General features: G+C 35.0%; 1 protein-coding gene across 1 annotated transcript in view; it reads left to right on the plus strand.

The window, feature by feature from the left end:
• The window catches only part of CDH20 (cadherin 20), a 286,461-nt gene that overhangs the window by 177,015 nt on the left and 93,550 nt on the right, over nucleotides 1-15,896 (plus strand). The window lies entirely within an intron of this gene.

A 15,896-nucleotide genomic window follows, 5' to 3' on the forward strand; every position in this document is an offset into this window, starting at 1 on the left:
ATAATGCTTTGATTTAAATAATTATAGAATGTAATGTATAATTATTCAATATATTATATGATTCTATATAATTGCATATTATATGTAACATATAATTATATGATATGTTATAGAATTATTTAAATCAAAGCATTAAATATAGTTGCATACATACATATATCTCATTTTATTTGGGCAAGCAACACAAAATAACAGAAAGAGCAGTGACTTTTGAATCAGAGGACCTGAGTTCAAATTCTGCCTCTAATACTAATTGTTTGACTTCAAAAACATGATTTTTTTTTACCTTCATGAGTCTTAGTTTCCTAATCTATAAAATGAATAAGTTGGATTGGATGACCTTTAAGTTTTCTTGTAGTTCCTAGTCCAGACTCTCAAACTACATAAAAATACCCATTAAATCTAATAAAAGAGGCATAAAGCCTGCTTGGGGGTTTTCCTCAGTGACTAGATGTAACTTCTTTCTAGATACTAATGTGGACAGAATAATGTTATCAGTCTGACAAAATTACAGGTTCTTCTTAATTGCCCTGACAAAAAACTTAAAGATAAAGCAATAACTAGCTAATATGCCAAAAGACTGGGGAAGGTTAAAGAGAGACAAGCATGTCTGAAGTCTGTCAATAATGAGTTCATAGAAATTTTATCCTACTTAGCCAATAATCAAAGTTGTGAGAAGTTCAATGGATGCATATAAGTAGCAAATGGATCTGTATCTTGGAGGCCTGCCTGGCATCAGTCATTATAGTCCATAGAGGTCATAACTATTTCTCTATAACAAAGTCAGTGAGCTCCTTTTGCTCCCATAGTATTAGTCCGCTGGGATTAACTGATTTAATTTATGCTAAACCCTCTATGTGTACCTACTTTCCTAATAAAATGGCATATTTTCTATTTACCCCATTCATTCTTAGCAACTCCTTTCCCCAGTTTCCTTTATTCATACCTCTTGCCTATCATTTTTGGTCCCTTTTCCACTTAACTTCCTCATCTTCAGCACAATGCTAAAGGTAGTTCTTCTAGGTACACAGTGCCCTTCTCCTGGCTTTTGACTTCTTTAAGCCTCCCAATGTAGACCAGCTATTTGACCTGTTTTGGGTTTGTAAGAGCTCCTCTAAGAAGAAGAGTTTATTACTTCCAGCTTTCCCTCACAGGATACTTCCCCTCTTAGATATTTCCCTCCCACCATAGAGAAATACCTTCTTTTCCCAGATTTTTATCATAGCTCTAGACTAGAAGTATTCTTAATCTGAACTTTTTAAAATTTATTTATTTTTTTATTATAGCTTTCTATTTATAAAATATATGCATGGCTAATTTTTCAGCATTGACCCTTACAAAATCTTCTGTTCCAACTTTTCCAGTTCTTCCCCCTACACCCTCCCCTCGATGATAGGTAGACCAATACATGTTAAATATGTTAAAGTATATGTTAAACACAATATATGTATATATATATATATATATATATATATATATATATATCCATACAATTATATTGCTGTACAAGAAGAATCAGATTTAGAAATGAGGTAAAAATAACCTGAGAAGGAAAACAAAAATGCAAGCAGACAAAAACAGAAGGAGTAGAAATGCTATGTTGTGCTCCACAGTCATTTCCCATAGTTCTTTCACTGGGTGTAGCTAATTCTCTTCACTATTGAACAATTGGAACTGATTTGGTTCATCCCATTATTGAAGAGAGCCACGTCCATCAGAATTGATCATCATATACTATTGTTGTTGAAGTGTATAATCATCTCCTGGTTCTGTTCATTTCACTCAGCATCAGTTCATGTAAGTCTCTCCAAATTTTTCTAAAATAGTCCTGCTGGGATACAAAATAAATCCCCATAAATCCTTAGCATTTTTATACACCACCAACAAAATCCAAGAGCAAGAGATACAAAGAGAAATTCCATTCAAAATAACTGATGATAGCATAAAATATTTGGGAATCTACCTACCAAAGGAAAGTCAGGAATTATTTGAGCAAAATTACAAAAAAGTTTCCACACAAATAAAGTCAGACTTAAATAATTGGAAAAATATTAAGTGCTCTTGGATAGGCCAAGCGAATATAATAAAGATGACAATACTTCCTAAACTAATCTATTTATTTAGTGCTATACCAATCAGACTTCCAAGAAAATATTTTAATGCTCTAGAAAAAATAACAACAAAATTCATATGGAACAATAAAAAGTCGAAAATCTCAAGGGAATTAATGAAAAAAAATATCAAATGAAGGTGGTCTAGCTGTACCTGATCTAAAATTATATTATAAAGCAGCAGTCACCAAAACCACTTGGTATTGGCTAAGAAATAGATTAGTTGATCAGTGGAAAAGGTTAGGTTCACAAGACAGAATAGTCAACTATAGCAATCTAGTGTTTGACAAACCCAAAGATTCTAACTTTTGGGATAAGATTTCATTATTTGATAAAAACTGCTGGGATAACTGGAAATCAGTATGGCAGAAATTAGGCAAGGACCCACACTTAACACCATATACCAAGATAAGATCAAAATGGGTCCATGACCTAGGCATAAAGAATAAGATTATAAACAAATTAGAGGAACATAGGATAGTTTATCTCTCAGACTTGTGGAGGAGAAAGAAATTTGTGACTAAAGATGAACTAGAGACCATTACTGATCACAAAATAGAAAATTTTGATTATATCAAATTAAAAAGCCTTTGTACAAACAGAATGAATGCAAACAAGATTAGTAGGGAAGCAATAAACTGGGAAAACATCTTTACAATTAAAGGTTCTGATAAAGGCCTCATTTCCAAAATATAGAGAGAACTGACTCAAATTTATAAAAAATCAAGCCATTCTCCAATTGATAAATGGTCAAAGGATATGAACAGACAATTTTCAGATGATGAAATTGAAACTATTACCACTCACATGAAAGAGTGTTCCAAATCACTATTGATCAGAGAAATGCAAATTAAGACAACTCTGAGATATCACTACACACCTGTCAGATTAGCTAAGATGACAGGAAAAAATAATGATGAATGTTGGAGGGGATGCGGGAAAACTGATGCATTGTTGGTGGAGCTGTGAACGAATCCAGCCATTCTGGAGAGCAATCTGGAATTATGCCCAAAAGATTATCAAAATGTGCATACCCTTTGATCCAGCAGTGTTTCTATTGGGCTTATACCCCAAAGAGATACTAAAAAAGGAAAGGGACCTGTATGTGCCAAAATGTTTGTAGCAGCCCTGTTTGTAGTGGCTAGAAATGAATGGATGCCCATCAATTGGAGAATGGTTGGATAAATTGTGGTATATGAATGTTATGGAATATTATTGCTCTGTAAGGAATGACCAGCAGGATGAATACAGAGAGGCTTGGAGAGACCTACATGGACTGATGCTGAGTGAGATGAGCAGAACCAGGAGAACATTATACACTTCGACAACGATATTGTATGAGGATGTATTCTGATGGAAGTTGATTTCTATGACAAAGAGACCTAACTGAGTTTAAATGGATAAATGATGGACAGAAACAGCTACACCCAAAGAAGGAACACTGGGAAACGAATGTGAACTATTTGCATTTTTTATTTTCTTCCCGAGTTATTTTTACCTTCTGAATACAATTATCCCTGTGCAACAGGAGAACTGTTCAGTTCTGCAAATATGTATTGTGTTGGAATCCTTACTAACTGCTAACTAATTAGAGTTGATCTAATCTTACAAGAAGATGTTTTGGGCAGAACCTGAAACAAGGTACTAAGTAGAACTAAGTTCAATGAGTTCACACCTCCCTTGAAGCTCGTTGGGCCAGAGAGCACTATGGGAGAAAACCCATAATCCCTCTCTCTCGTATCCCACAATTCCTCCCTCTTGGATAAAAGAAACAGACAGAAGCTCTCGGTCAGATTTCAGTAGAGTTACGCCAGAAGTCCTCTCTCCGAGGCAAGGCAGAATATTTTCCACTTGGCTGGCTGGTGGCAGAAGTGTTCTTCGGAGAGGAAGAAGCTACAAGTCGAGATTTCACCGGAATGACATGAAGAGTTGGAGCTGGCTGGAGGCTGAAGACAGCAGAGGCAGAGGCTGAAGGACCAGACCTTTGGATTTAAAGACATTTGGAGAGAGCTCTTGGAACCAAGCAGAGAGATAGGCCTCTAAGCTAACCGGGCTATATTGGGATAATAAAAGATCTGAACTTTTATCACCTGGCTGCCTTTTGAGAAGAAAAAGATCACCACATTTTGGCGCCCAACGTGGGGCAAACAGACCCCCTCAGTGGATTTCAGTGGAAAAGCTCCGATCCTGATTCAAGTGGAAAAGCTCCGATCCTGATTCAAGTGGAAAAGCTCCGATCCTGATTCAAGTGGAAAAGCCTCTGATCCTGATCCAGTGGAAAAGACTCTTCAACCCAGAAATTAGGGTGAGTGCAATAAAGAAATTTTGCTAAAAGAGTTAAAGTAGAATTTCATCTAAGATGGGACAGATATTTAGAAAATTCTGTTCAAGGAAAATGTTTAGAGAGCATTGTCAAAATTATGGAAAGCCAAGGTTTAATTATAAGTTTACAGCAAATCACTGAATTTTTACAAACTGTAAAGGACATATGTCCTTGTTTCTCTCTTGATAAGGAATTAGATCTAAATGAATGGAAATTGGTTGGAGAGGATCTTTGTCAATTCTATGATAAAAATGGGCCTAACTCAATAATTAATACATATAATGTAATACAATTGGCTATAAGAAGTTATTTAAGTGATAGAATGATGAAAAGGAAAGTACAGGAGGAAGAATTGCCAACTTTACTAGGTGAAAAGGAGGACGAATCAGATGAGAATGGAGTTAATTACAATTCTGAGTATGATACTTCACAGCAGGAGGAATTAGGTGATTCCACATCTCATGACCCTCCCCCCGCAATTAACCCTTCATGGGTGGAACAAGGGGGAGGGAGAGAGACAGAAACACAGTCAGCTTCTCCTGTAAAGCAGAATTTGACGAGATTAGAAAAAGCATTAATTAAAGCAAAAAATGAAGGAGAAGATATATCTGATTTTATAAATGCATATCCTGTGATTGAAGAGCTCAACTCCTCAGGTCAAAAAGAGAGAAAATACACTCCTTTTAATTTGGGATGCAATAGGCAAACAGGAGCTGTTGTACAAATCACTTTTGACCAACTAGCTGGTGAAGGTCAGTATGCAGAGAGTTCAGAACAGATTTATTATCCCATAACAGTCTATGAGCAAATTTCTAAGGCTGCAATAAAAGCCTGGAATTCTCTCCCTGGACAGAAAGATGGAAATAATGCTTTCACAAAAATAGAGCAAGGTCCCAACGAACCTTTTGCAGATTTTGTGGGACGTTTACAAACAGCTGTAATAAGAACCATTGGAGACAATGCAGCAACAGAAATAATGACTAGACATTTGGCTAAGGAAAATGCCAATGAGATTTGCAAGAGAATTATATGGGGGCTAGACAAAAATGCTTCTTTAGAGGAAATCATAAGACGCTGTGCCACAGTGGGCACAAATGCTTATTATGCCCAGACTATGATGAACATGGAAAGACAAGGTCCTTCTTGGCAGAGGAATTCTAGAGAAACTCGTCGATGTTTTTATTGTGGAAAAATTGGACATCTAAGAGCCCAATGTAGATACAGAGATACAATGAGAAGACAGGGTGAGAGAAAACCCAAAACCCCATGTCCAAAATGTAACGGAGGCTTTCACTGGGTCTCTAAATGTATATTGACCCAGAGGAATGAGAGGCAGGGCCCAGCTCTAAAGTATCAATCAAAGGACAGGTGGGGCATGATAGCAGCTGAGGTTACACCCAGAGAGACTTTAGAAATTCAGTACTCTGATGTCATCAACCAACAGAAAAGCAATCAGGATTACAGTTGGGGAGAATACAGGCCTTTTAAGACAACAAGACAATATCCAATGCAAACAACTCCAATGTAATTACCAGATGATGAGAAGAAATCCCAAATTTGGTAAATAGAAGGGAATTAGGTTAATTGCTTGGGGAAGAGGATCTGCTTATATTTCCACAGGTGGAAAAGGCTAACAATGAGACTGTCAAAAGAACTTTAAAATCCTCAGCTTTCAGTTCCTGAAAAACCAGCAAGAATCACTGGATTCCCTGAGATGAAAAATTGTTGATGAGACTTTTTGCAGTACTTCAGAGCTTACAGGAATTATTAGATTCCTGGCGCATGAACTAATGGACAATGGATTCCTTATGGACTATTTCTAGGACTTATGGACATTTGTAAATTTTCAGGTCGATTTATGTTGTTACATTACTACTTGCCTGTGTTATATTACTATGTGCTTATGTATTTTAAGCAATTGCAAGAATCATTGGATTTCTTGAGATGAAAGATTGTTGATGAGACTTTTGCAGTAGTTAAATTTTCATGTTGATTCATGTTATTGCTGTATGCTTTTGTAAATTATGTATAATGCCTCCCATATTGATGGATTTATGTATACCATGTATATCTGTTACAAAGTTCTGGCCCATATTGATGGATTTATGTGTACCCCTTCAGAAACCCCCTATGTTTTAAAACAAAAGAAAGGGGGAGAACAAAAGCACACAGCAATATAACACAGGCTAGTGGTAATGTAACAAATAACATGAATCAACATGAAAATTTAACTACTGCAAAAGTCTCATCAACAATCTTTCATCTCAAGAAATCCAGTGATTCTTGCAATTGCTTAAAATACATAGTGCAACCCTTTTTCAAATCTTTAATTTTTTCCAAATTAAAAGGAGTGTATCTTCTCCTTTTTTGACCTGAGGAGTTGAGCTCTTCAATCACAGGATACAAAAGCACACAGCAATATAACACAGGCTAGTGGTAATGTAACAAATAACATGAATCAACATGAAAATTTAACTACTGCAAAAGTCTCATCAACAATCTTTCATCTCAAGAAATCCAGTGATTCTTGCAATTGCTTAAAATACATAGTGCAACCCTTTTTCAAATCTTTAATTTTTTCCAAATTAAAAGGAGTGTATCTTCTCCTTTTTTGACCTGAGGAGTTGAGCTCTTCAATCACAGGATAAAGCTCCGATCCTGATTCAAGTGGAAAAGCTCCGATCCTGATTCAAGTGGAAAAGCTCCGATCCTGATTCAAGTGGAAAAGCCTCTGATCCTGATCCAGTGGAAAAGACTCTTCAACCCAGAAATTAGGGTGAGTGCAATAAAGAAATTTTGCTAAAAGAGTTAAAGTAGAATTTCATCTAAGATGGGACAGATATTTAGAAAACAGCCTCTGCCTCTGCTTTCTTCAGCCTCCAGCCAGCTCCAACTCTTCATGTCATTCCGCTGAAATCTCGACTTGTAGCGTCTTCACTCTCTCCCAAGAACACTTCTGCCACCAGCCAGCCAAGTGGAAAATATTCTGCCTTGCCTCGGAGAGAGGGCTTCTGGCGTAACTCTACTGAAATCTGACCGAGAGCTTCTGTCTGTTTCTTTTATTCAAGAGGGAGGAATTGTGGGATACAAGAGAGAGGGATTATGGGTTTTCTCCCATAGTGCTCTCTGGCCCAACGAGCTTCAAGGGAGGTGTGAACTCATTGAACTTAGTTCTACTTAGTACCTTGTTTCAGGTTCTGCCCAAAACATCTTCTTGTAAGATTAGATCAACTCTAATTAGTTAGCAGTTAGTAAGGATTCCAACAGTATTGTATCTAGAATATACTGCAACATATTTAACATATATAGGACTGCTTGCCATCTGGGGGGGGCGTGGAGGGAGGGAGGGGGAAAATCGAAACATAAGCGAGTGCAAGGGATAATGTTGTAAAAAAATTACCCTGGCATGGATTCTGTCAATACAAAGTTATTATTAAATAAAATAAAATTAAAAAATAATAAAATAAAATAGTCCTGCTGGCCATTTCTTACAGAACAATAACTATTATCAAATTTATTGTCAAAATTATTGTCATGAAGAAGTTTCTCTGTAAACCAACTGTGTCTAATATTTTCTCTTTGAGCCAAATGTGACGAGAGTAAGATTCACACAATGTTCTTCTCCCTCCCTTAATTTCCTCAGATATAATAGGTTTCCTTTGCCTCTTTGTCAGATGTAAATTCCCTCTTTTTACCTCCACTTTTCTCTTTTTCTGATACAATCCCTTTCCATTTCTAATTCCCTTTTTTAATATTATAATAGCAAAATTAAATTATATATATTGCTCTTTATGTATACCCATAACAGAAATACAGTTCTCAAGAGTTCTTTTTATGCTTTTTCTTGAGTCCTATATTTGGAGGTCAATTTTTTTTTTTTTGTTTAGCTCTGGTTTTTTCAATAGGAATAAATGGAATTCACCTATTTCATTGAATGTCTATCTTCTTCCCTGGAAGAAAATGCTCAGCTTAACTGGGTAGTTTATTCTTGACTGCATTCCAAGTTATTTTGCCTTTCAGAATATCAGATTTCAGGCTCTTTGATCCTTTAATGTGGAAATTGCTAGATCCTGAGTGATCCTTATTGTAGCTCCTTGGTGTTTGAATTGTTTTATTCTGGCTGCTTGTAATATTTTTTCCTTAGTCTGATAGTTCTGAAATTTAGTCACAATATTCCTTGGAGATTTTATTTTGGGGTCTCTTTCAGAAGGTGTTTAATGAATTCTTTAAATACCTATTTTACCTTCTGATTCTATTATATCTGGACAGTTCTCTTTGATGATTTCCTGAAAAATAGTGTCTAGGCTTTTTTTTTTTTCATCATGGTTTTCAGGAAGCCCAATAATCCTTATAGTATCTCTTCTACACCTATTTTCCAGGTTTGTTGTTTTTCCAAGTAGATAGTTAACATTTTTTCTATTTTTTTCATTTTTTGATTTTGCTTGATTGATTCTTAATGTCTCAATGAATCATTCTTTTCCATTTGTTCAGTTCTGATTTTTAATGAGTTATTTTCTTCATTTACTATTTTTTACTTCTTTTTGTATATGTTCAATTGACTTTTTAAATGTGTTGTTTTGTTCTATGGAATTTTTTTTCATTTCACAATTTTTTTAATGAATTATTTTCTTTTTCCAATTCACAAATCCTACTTTCCTGTGAGTTCTTTATCTTTTCCATTTCACATTTCAGGAAGTTGGTTTCTTTTTCCACTTTATCAAATCTTTCTTTTAATGAGTTATATGCCTTTGCCATATCTCTTGCAGAGCTTCTCTTTCCTTTCCCCATTTTTCTTCTAGCTCTCTTTTAAGATCTTTATAGTTTCTTCTAGGAAAGTTTTGTGTGATAAGGATCAGGTTATATCCCCCTTTGGGGTTTTGTCTGGAGACTGTCTGCTATTAGTCTCCTCAGCTTTGGAAATCTGTTCTCTTTCAGTATAGAAGCTATCTATAGTTAGAACCCACTTTTCTGTTTTACTCATGTTTTTAAAAGCCCTTGGAGTCTGCCTTCAGGGCAAGGAGGTTCTCAGCTTCTTCTACAGAACAGGGACAGATGGACAGTAGCTGTCCTGTGAACAGGCTGCAAAGAGCAGTCATGCTAGGAAAGGGTGCCTGCCCTGGGAAGAGCCCCACTCTGTGAAATAGCGGCTGCACAGCTGCACTATGGTCATGCTGAGTCACTCCCGGAGCTGGGTGGTTGTGACCAGGCCCAGTTAAACCCTGGAATTTTGGGGTACACTCTACCTTTGGGGTCTGTGTAACTTTTCTGGTGACTTACTGCTTTGTAACCAAAGCAGAGCAACCAACCTGTGGTAGAGTCTTCCCTGCAAATTCTCCACCCCATCCCCAGTCCACTCAGCATATGCTGACCTCCGTGTTCTGCCTCCCTGCCTGCACTGGCCTCCTCCCAATCAATCAGGACAGACCTTTTCTGGTGATCTTCCAGATCTTCTGCTGGTAATTTGTTGTACTCCCAATATTCGTGGATTCTACCAGTCAAACACTATTTCAGATGCTGAATTTGGTAATCAATAGTGAGGGTAGAAGGGAGCTCAGAATGAAGCATGTGTCTTCTTCTCCATCTTGGCTCTGTCCCCTGAACTTTTAAATAATAGTGTAATAGCCATATTTTAATATAATTGGCCTATTTCGTAATCTTACCAATTTCTTTTTATGCATTAAAAAAAAATAGGCTTTACCAGATTACCAAAGATCCATCACACACTCACACAAAACGTTAAGGACCCATATTCTAGAGTGAGAAAAAAACTTTTAAAATCACCTGATGCAAACTCGTCATCCCATAGAAGAAAAAACTGAAGATCAAAGGAGTGCCATAAGGTCACAGAATCACATCAACTATATCATGCTTCTACTATGCCTCAATTCTGAGATCCACACATCTCTGAGGCTTCTTTAATGTTCATTGAAAAGAAACAACGCACAATTCTGAAAAAGTGCGTTTTAATATTAGCATAAAGCAAATTCAACCCAAGACCCCAAAGTTTTGTACATTTTCTATTATAACATTAGGAAAGCTTATTTTACCCATTTCTTTCCTCCTCTGCTTCAGCTAGCCATAGACATTCAATTTAAACTGTGAAAAATTATCACTATTTCTAGTAATTTATATGAGCTACATATGATTTATGCATGTAGTATATAAAATTATGCACAACATTGCACATCAGATAAATTTTGTTTTAAGGTTTGTCTTATTATATTCCTATATTCTCATCTATTGGTCATCTATTCACAAGTGTTTTTTTGTTTGTTTGTTTTGTTTTGTTTTTTAAATATATCCATTGGTTCAATATCTGGGATGTCCAAGGGAGAACCAGCACCTCTGGTACAATGTCTTGCCAAGCTTTTTTCAAGGCTGCTCATCTATCTTTGGTGTTTATTTTCACCTCTAACCTGTGTCTCCAAGAAATTGTAGCACGCACAACAGCCAAATCACAGTAAAACATTACAGCACATGAGTTAAGTCAGTTGAGGATAACCAATGCATCTGAAAACTCATCAGGAAAAGGAATTTTTAGGTCAAGCTTGTGAAGACTTTACCAGACAGAATGAGCAAATTTGTTCCAACAGTCATGAAGGCAACTGAAGCAGATGCTGTGGAGTGCTGAGTAGGATATCAAAAATGCTAAGGTGATCCACTACATCTGGGAAGATGATTCACTATATCCAAGGCCATCGCCAGTGGTCTTGCTTTTGTCCTACCACTGAACTTTGATGACTTAACAAGAGAATGAGATTGATGACTTTGCATAAATCTACCTCACTTAAATCCAATTCACATACAAGTCAAGACATCAGCAATGATGTCATTATCCTGGAAAACAAAGGACAAATAATGTATCTGCCATGTGCAGACCATGATAGGTGCTTAAGACTAAAAAAAATGAAAAATAACTTGGTTCTTGCCCTACAAAAGGAATACAATCTAGTAAATAGATGAGACATCTAGATAAGTAAATATACTATGGATTAGAAAAGTATTGTGTATAAAAGAGAAGTGAAAGAGGTTCAAAGAAGGAAAAATCACTTTGTTCTGGAAAGTAGAAGGTATTGTACCCTGCGAAGGCAGTACGGCCTAAGTTAGGACTTGGAAAAGAAGGATGTGATCAGGCAAATATTAGAGAGAACATTTCAAGAATGAGGGCAACATATGGAAAGGACAGCAGACAAAATTAGGCAGGGTAAGGTTGTGAAAGAGGAGGGATCCTTTTTGACTAGAATGTAGAAAGAATAAAAGGAAGTATCATAAAATAAGGATATAAGAGTAGCTTGAAAATAGACTATCACAGGCCTGAAAATCCCCTTTAAAGGAATCTTTCTAGGGAGACATATTCTTGCTAATAGACCATAAACAGGATGAGGACATCCAAAATGTTCATATAACAAGTAACTGATTTTTTACTGCCCATTTTCCCTATATTTCTATTCAACTACACCCCCCAATATGTTATCTGAACAGCTGACACCACTTCCTCCTCCTCTTTTTGCCTCCATGTAAAATACTCATGTATACAATAGGAAGTAGTTAGGCAATTCTCCAGGAATCTCCCCTTCCATCTGCTTTCTGGCAGCATTGATTCACCATGTTATTCAACCCTGGCAGCCTGTGTATACCAGTCAGAGTATTGCAAGCTATGTGAAGCTGATGGTTTCCTGTCAAAATGATTACAGAATCGTAAACCCTAACTAAGAGCTTTAGAAGAGAAGGCTGGCTTTCCTACTCCTGAAAGAAGCTGAAAAAAGTCACACCTATTAATCAGAAGTTGAGTATAAAATAAGTGATGTCAGCCAGACTACTTAATATGATAGATTAAACACAAAAAACCCAACCCATTCTTCAAGACCCAGTGCCAATGTCACCTCCTACATAAAGCCTGCTTTGATTCCTTCAGTCAGTAAAGTTCTTTCTTCTAAGAACCCACAGCATGCTATTTGTATGTTTCTATACATTTATGATATAGTAAATTCTATATCAGTCATTGGAATAAATTGGAAAAGACCCTGATGTTGAGAAAGATTGAAAACAAAAGGAAAAGGGGATGGCAGAGGATTAAATGGATATAGTGTTATAGAAACAAACATGAGTTTGGACAGATTTCAGGAAATGGTTGAGCATTAGAAAGTCTAGCATGCTATGGTCCATAGGTTCACAAAGAAGCAGATATAACTGAATGACTGAAAAGTAACAAAATTGTAAAGTGGTTATTGTTGTATATAGCTTATCATACTCTAAGAAATAAGAAACTTTTCGTCAAAGGGAGCTATTCCTTATTTTCCTATTTTCTCAATGCAGTGCAATTAGACATAGTAAATGTTTAGTAAAAATATATTCAATAAAAGAATGTGAGAAGAATGAAACCAACCTAGATTTGAAAATAAGTTTTATATTTTAGTCAAACCATCTGAACTCTGCTTTTAAAATCTGGTTATAATATATAATACATTTGGATTGTTATGGATTAGTGTTAAAATCCATGAAGTCATCAAACTCAGTAAGTTGTCCATTATGTTTATCTCTATGTAGCAAAGGATTTGGTCATTTAAAAAATACATTTCTATAATTTCATCTATTCATGGAATCAAAGTTTCTCAGTTTTTTCTACATATTCTCTCTTCCTTTGATAAGGAGATGATCATGTTCACAAAGAGTGTATTTTAAAATGAACCCTGACATATTATACATCTTTAATTCATTCAAATTCTGGATATTGCTCTTCATAGATTTCTTATTGGATAAGATAGTTTTAAGTACCTCGGGTGTGGTTATTTAAAAAATAAATTCTTATTTTCTAGACAGATGTCTGTTGAATAAATAGTATAAAGTCACTTTTTAGACAATTCCTTAGATTTTGGAAGGAGGAGAGTAAAAACAAACTGAAAAGTGGAAATCTAAGGTCAAAAAAGTAAAGATTAGCACTAAATAATACCATCTCTGCCAATCTTCCAATTTCCTTACCTTTTCTAAACAGAACATTTTCTTGTAATACTTTCAAATAACATCCCTTGAAAGAAGTGAAATTGCTTTCTACTCTCTTACTAGGTGAGAATCCTACATATCAATCTACTTATGAGTCTAAAGAAGGTTAATAAAAAGGATTGTTAGTGCGACTCTGGGCATTAATTTTGGGTTATAACACAATTTGAGCAGAAAAGATTATTATAATTTGATCCCAAAATATTTAAATGAGTTTGATATTTTAGTCAAGAACATGCTTCCTATTTAAGGAAAAATACATTGTTTAGAGTGGAGAAGCTAGAGTGGGGCATAGTAGATTGAGTGCTGGGTCTGTAAACCAGGAAAAATTATTTGCTGAGTTCAAATCTTAGTCTCAGACACTTAATCACTCTATGTGATCCTGAGCAAGTCATTTAATCCTTTATTGCCTCAATTTTTTTATCTGTAAAATAAGGTGGAAAAGGAACTGCAAAACACTCCAGTATTCTTGTTAAGAAAACTCCAGTTGGAATCACAAAGCATCAGATGCAGCTGAAATGCCTAAACAACAAGGTGTTGCCTATGATTTCCTTATGAAGCCAAATATTACTGCTCTTTCTTTGTGATCTTCAATCCTGACAAGATGCCCAAGATGCCACCATTGATGCAATTAATTAATAGGAAGTGAATGAAGAAACATTAGAAAAACTCTAGTATGTGCTCTTCTCCACATTATTATCTGGCATAGTTATTGAAATGATAGTAATACTTAAAAGACAAGAGAAAGGAAGTAGAAGTACAACCACTAACAAAAGAAGAAGAAATTATCCCTATATGCAGATAACATATATTTACTTAGAAAACCCTAAAGAATTAGTGAAGAAATGAATTAACCCAATTAACTAAGTTAAATATAGCATAAAAATAAATTTGCAAAAAAAAAATCTAAATTTCTGTAACATGACCAAAAAAGGAGGAAATAATAGAAAAATGTCTTTGAAAAATACCTACAAAAATGCATAAAATATCTGAAAGTTGATCTACTAATACAGTTATAACTTAGATTTTGGCAATTACAATACATTCTTTACAGAAATGAAGATATAGGGAAAAAGTCATTGCCCATCATTGGACCATGCCAAGATAATAAAAATGGTACCTAATTTAATTTATACATTCAATGTCATATCAGTCTAACTAACTAGGGCTTCCTTTATAGGCCAAGACTAATAATATTTTAAAAATTATCTGGACTAATAAAGATACTACAATCAGAGAGAAACAATGGAAAACAATAGGTATAAAAGGAGAATAGCATTTGCAAGCTGTAACCTATATTAGAGAGTAGTACTTCCACTTAAAACTATTTGGGCTACAAAAATTAAAGTGTCTATAAGTGGAGTATACTAAGGAAGCAAGGATAAGATCTAACTAATCTCATAAGTGTTCAATAAAGCTTATGATATAAATTATGTGAGGAAAGAGTTCCTTGCCCAATAAGTCCTCATGGGGAAACTGGAAAATGGTTTGGGAGAAAAAATAGTTTAAAACAGAATTATACAAAAATGTTACAAGCAAATTGACTAAATACAAAAGATCATTTTTAGTGGAGGAAAATAAAAAGAAGTAGCTTTTTGTAGCTATGAGAAGGGAATATTACAACATACATAGTAGGCCAGAGAGAGAGGAAACTACAAAATAGATCATTCTGGTGAAATTTGGATATGTTGATACAAAGAAATTTTTTGTACAGTAAAAATAACATATATGAATAATTAGAAAACATAGTAAAATTTGTATGAATTGATGCAGGGTAACATAAACAGAACCAGTAATGCAATGTGAATAATTATCTCAGTGATATAAAAGAGAAAAACATTAAATCAAAATTAAATGCTCCATAATTGTGATGGCCAGTCTTGAACCTAGATAGAAAATGAACCTCCCTTATTTACCTGAGAAGATAGAAAACTATGAGTATAGAATGTCCCATTCTATAAAATGAAGGAGTTGAACTGAATGATTTCTAATATCTAATCATTCTAATATCTAACATCATATAGAGCTGTGATCTTATGAATTGATGATTATAGTATTAGAGTTGATTGACATATCAGTTGTTTTTTCTATAGTCTTTTGTTTTCTTTGTTCCATGAAAAACTGATTGGATGGAAGAAGAGAAATTATACCCAGAAATACCTATGATTTAAAACAAGAAGAGAAAACACAAGTTTTTAATATCTAATAATATTGTGGGTACTTAATTGTTAATTCTTCCAAATGATACACATGTATTAGGCAGGGGTCAGAGCCAGCTTGAACAGACTCACAAAAACTTATCATTAAATTTTCAGTATAAGTATGTCTACCTTGGAAACTGATAAATGCTACAAATAAGAACTTTCCTTATAATGTTATTGCTTTCTAGACTTAAGAAAGCAATGGCTAAAATATTAATAATGTAGATTAAAATTAAAAGTGTGTCATATATACTTTTTCCCCCT

Source organism: Antechinus flavipes, chromosome 1 (assembly GCF_016432865.1).
Source record: "Antechinus flavipes isolate AdamAnt ecotype Samford, QLD, Australia chromosome 1, AdamAnt_v2, whole genome shotgun sequence".
Lineage (NCBI taxonomy): Eukaryota > Metazoa > Chordata > Mammalia > Dasyuromorphia > Dasyuridae > Antechinus > Antechinus flavipes.